This window comes from Vigna radiata, chromosome 5, assembly GCF_000741045.1.
Source record: "Vigna radiata var. radiata cultivar VC1973A chromosome 5, Vradiata_ver6, whole genome shotgun sequence".
Taxonomy (NCBI): Eukaryota; Viridiplantae; Streptophyta; class Magnoliopsida; order Fabales; family Fabaceae; genus Vigna; species Vigna radiata.
This window is the reverse complement of record NC_028355.1, coordinates 9,317,169-9,322,546: the sequence shown is the minus strand read 5'-3', so window position 1 is coordinate 9,322,546 and position 5,378 is coordinate 9,317,169.

The following is a 5,378-nucleotide window of genomic DNA, read 5'->3' as shown; positions in this document are numbered from 1 at the left end:
ATGGTGTATGTATAATGTTTTAGGAAAGTACTATCTTGTAGATGTTGGATTTATGCTTAAAAGATCAGTTTTGACGTCATATAGAGGTGTAAGATATCACCTTAAAGAATTCACACGAAGAGGACCACAAAATGCACAGGAACTATTCAACCATCGCCATTCTTCATTGAGAAATGTCATTGAAATAACATTTGGTGTTTTGAAAAAAAAAATAATTCCCCATCATTGGTAATGAAACTAAACCTAATTATGGTTTGGATACAATGACCGACATAATCTTAGCTTGTTGCATTCTTCACAACTTCTTGTGTGGCATAGATAGTGACGACACATTGGATGATGAGGTTGACCTTCAATTGAATGAAAGGGAGGATGAATCAATGTTTGCTCAAATTCGTGAAGTTGATTATAGGCTTGATTGCACTATTAGGAATGTTATAGAAGAAGAGATGTGGAGAGATTATCAAAACTCTTAGATATTGCGCTTCTTTGTGTTGTTTGATAATGTTATTTTTAATGATAAACTGTTAAGTTGATTGATTATTTATGAATTGAATCTGCCTTGCATTTCTAGCAAAGCCAACTTTGGCTAAGTTGAGGGTTTCAACCATTCGACATTATGATCAAATGGTAGAGCTTTGAGCTGCTAATTGGGCTAGTGGAAATGGAGTTTGAACAACTCGTCATGCACGTCATCTTCGATAGGAGGCTCGTTTACAGGTTGATGTGAATGAGCAAATGGGATACATTCCCAAAGAACTTGTGTATCAAGCCTATAATGATCCAACGATGTTATCCCCTTCACTTATGGATGAGTATAGTCAATGGGTGACTCGGTTTGTGCCTTCTGTCCCATCCAGGGGCATGTCATCTTTACGTGGGTCAAAATGGAAGACATAATATAGTCACAATTTGATAAGTTGACGATAGGCTTAATGGATTCATGGATGCTATGGGATCTAGTAATGCTCATTTTGAAAACATATCAAACATGGTCGAGCGTCAAGTGGTTGCCATTAAGAAGCGAAATGAAATTCTCAATAGCCAAGTGGAGATCATGCATCTCACCCCATCATTCCAATACATAGAGGGGTATATATGCAAAATGTTATCTACGATGAACATATAAAATGATACACTTATACAACAGTGTTATGATTTCCTATGTAGTAACCCTACATACACGAAAAGGTTAATGAGAATGCCCCCAACATCTAAGATGGAATAAATTGTGAAACATGATCATGGGTGGTAGTTGAGCCCATGTATGTCTTTAATGTTCTTAAGTTTGTTTCATTTGTAATATTTTGACTACTCCTTCAATTATTGTATTATATTGAAAAATGTTAACCTTCAACACTTATTAAATGTATCAAGCTCCCAATTGCTATTAATATTATTCTATTATTATGATATTATTTGTTGTTCTTTTTGTTGTTGAAGTTCTTACTTAATTGCATCATCAGCGTAAAAAAGGACCCGAAGAAGTCGTAAAGGAAAAGAACCAACGACTAATCCAAACACTCTTGCATAGACGAGGCCATTTGTTGAAGAAGTATTAGATCAACTTCGTTTCTTAAGCGATAGTCATCAAATCAAGTATTACGGAACTGATTTCTATACAAGAAATATTGTGGTCCCAATAATTATGAATTTTAATTCATTTGTGACCTCTGGTCTTTATTTTCATCATCACATTGTCTTTCATGGTGTTTCAGAATCTTCTAACTGGATTTGGTTAAAGTCTTCTATTTAAATCTAAGGATATCAACAAATGGATATCTTCAGAGTGAGGTTAACAAAAAAGAGAGTAAGTTGAGACCAAATGATTGGTTGAATATTGCCTATTTAAACTAGTGTCAAAAATTATCCTTCGAACATAATCCAGATGACTTTCCCTATGACCGTGACATGGCATTGGCTACTATGGTTAGACTAGAAATGCAGGGTCAACATATGAGAATAGTTGGTTGTTTGAACATTAATGACAAACTTCTGCATTATGTTGTCGTTCATATGTTGACTCCATAAGCTGTAAATTTTGCAAAATTGTTGCAAGAATATATCTTTATGTTTGGGTTCTAAAAAATAATATATCTATCAAACACGAAGCATAAAGTCTTATAAAAGTTATATAAACATAACTTCAATTAAACTTTGTATACAAACCACTAACTCCAAACTACAAACACATCTGGTTCTCTAAAACAACTAAAAGAAAAAATACACTAGAACATTTACACGTCTACACTATTTCCATCGAGTGTTTGCTCCACTGAGATTGCATCTCCTTCTTCTCACACCCATCAAATGATCATTGCCACATAAAATCAACACATACGAACAAACCACAAAGAATACAAAAGAAGGGTGAGCTAATAATAAAAGGATAAACAATTATTGCACATTAAAATTTCCATTACACATTCCATTTCAATTAAGTCAAATCAATCATCTTAATCATGTTGTTGACCTAAGTAAACCCATCCAGATAGATGTATTAATGTCAGACTATGACATGTTTTACAACTGTAGTGATGAAATAATTGTCCCCCTACCCCCAAGCTACCACAAAAGGTTAATTTGTCTACCACCTATGGACAAAAAACATCAGACCATAAACTTCACACCACATAATCCCCTTCTTTATATGAGATAACACGACAATTGGAGCATCAAGATAACTTCCGAGACCGATTCTTTACATCAATACGTCACTTACTTGAAACCACCACTAAGAATTTCACCTTAGAAATTCTTTCTAAACCATTCTTGAGTTCAATTAGAATTTCCATTCCACAATTCATTCAAAATCGCATCACCAAACATTAAATATAAAATTCCACTATTTAAATCCAAGCAAATATAAGGGAGAGAAAGCAAAACAACCTAAACAACTGGAACCCACTCACTAGTGAGCACAAACCACTCACCTAGCAAGGGCCCAAACATATGGCTTCTCAAGCCCAGCAAAAGAGCTCACCGAGTCCCTAAAACTTACTTTCCAAGACTTCTAAAACTCGCCTAGTAACCTGACCAGCGAGAGAAAAAAATAGTTAGCTCCATAAGCCGAACGAGCTAGCTCGCTTAGCCTATGAAACTCACTGCCAAAACCATCTAAAACTCGCCCAACGAGCCCCCAACGACTTTGCATAATTCTACAGAATACCAATTTTGCATAATTTGCACCCTTTGAACCTATCATGACCTATTTCAGACCATCCTGCTAATTTTTCTCACTTTCATTTGATGTTCTAATTCCTTATTGACCTATGCTTTTGTACCTCAACAATAACCAAGTTTAGCTCACAATATCATGTAGTTTCACTCAAAAACAACTAACACTCTACTGTTTAGACCATAATTCAATTCTACCATTTTTGGCTCATAACACAGCCACTTAGAGGTATGAACAAGTCACAATTGACTCAAGGACAAACCCCAAACACTCACACCTACGTACAACCTACCAAATCAAAATATCACTCTCTAAAACCCCTTAAATGTATCAAATTCATTTCAAAAAACCCCTATGGTCTACTTTACACTTGGTAACATTTGAAAATACTATTATTTTTATACTTAATTTTGATACTAAAAGACCCTTTGTGACTTAGAAACTAGCTTGAAATCATGCTTTTGCTTAAGTTATGAGAATAAGAGAGTTGAAGGTGGAATTATTGGTTTTATTATTGGTTTTCCTTGTTTTAACAAGAATTAGGATGATTTGGAAGAAGAGTTGAAGTAGCAAGGAGTTGGAACTCAGGAAAAGCTAGAAAAGTATTAGAGAGAGGAATCGCAGGTCGCACTTAAGTGTCCTTTTGGAGGCCCTCAACGCTGAAGTCTTGCATTGGCGCCTGACTGCCCTTTTTCTGAGGCCCTCAACGCAACAGTCTCGCACTCACGCTTGAGCGCCCTTCCAGTACCGCTGAGCACCAGTTTTGTACCGTAGGTGACACCTGGGCACCCTTCTAGGGCCGTTGAGCGTAGAGCTATCGCAGTCACGCCTCAGTGCCCTAAGTTAGGGCTGAGTACCGGCGAGTGGGCTTGGGCTGTGTTTCTTTAATTATTTCGAGCTATTTAATGATTTGGACGACCTAGAGAGGTATCTTTTGACAGAAAGAGGCACATGTGAAAGTAACTCCTAAGTTTCTTGTGACTATGGATGAAATAATGTGACTTAATACTGTTACCACTCCATTACAATTTTTTCATTTCAAAATGAATTCGGTTATGAGTAAGGAGTAATGCTTGAAGTCCATTATTAATGTTTGACGAACTTGGAATCGATTACTTCAACATTTTGGAATTGATTCCACATTTTCTCCATATACAAAATATAATGGAATTGATTACATTAAATTTGGAATCGATTAATGGTAACACGATGGATTTGGCTTGGTTATTTCAGAAATAACAATGGGAAAACATGACATTTTCACCTAATTCACTCGAAACCTGAGAACTTTCACGGGTTATAAAAAAGAAATGCATCCTACAATTTCTCGCTCTCCCTTCCTCGCATACCCACTAAAGTGAACATCACAAATCTTGTAAATTCGTCCTCTCCATTCTTCTTGAACTTACCTTATGCGAACACAATCTAATTTTATGACAAGTCATGGCAAAAAAGGTTTTAGAATTAAAAATTAAAAGAAATAATAATAAAAAAATCAATAAAAATTCTTATGAAAAAAAATAGAGAAGGAAAATATAAAATAATAGAATTGAAAGAAATTTTTATAAAAAAATAGATAATGAAAAGTTAGAAAGAGAGAACAAGATAAATTATTTATAGAACTAAAAAAGAAAACAAGGATAGAAGCTAATTAATTGTAATTAATAACAAATAAATTGCAACACATCACATATTTTGTAATGTTATGAAATGTATATATCAATCTTGGACATAGAAAATTGGAAAGGAGTAAAGCTAAGGATTTTATTAAGACATTAAGACCTTATTCCTTTAAGGTGATCGATATCAAATGAAGAAAGCCTCAATAAACTTTCTTTATAAAATTTGTAATAGTATGATAATCAATTTTATATATTAGTTCTTGTATAAAAATATAAGATTAAAATATTTATCTATCTTGTATATATTGTGTTTATGTTGGACCTGTTGGGTATTAATAACTTCAAGATTGTTCGAATTTCAACTTTTTCTTTCTCTTCACCTATAAATCCTTTGTTTCGTTCAATTTAATGCAACCTTTGCTTGGTCCACAATCATTCGAATGATACCTACGAAAAGTACTTTGATGTTTTAGTTAGAAAGGGCTAGGTCACTCCAATATTGAATACAACAATCAACCATCCTAACTACCTCACATAGATCCCTTATTTATACAAATTGTAATGGGCTTTTTGTTGAG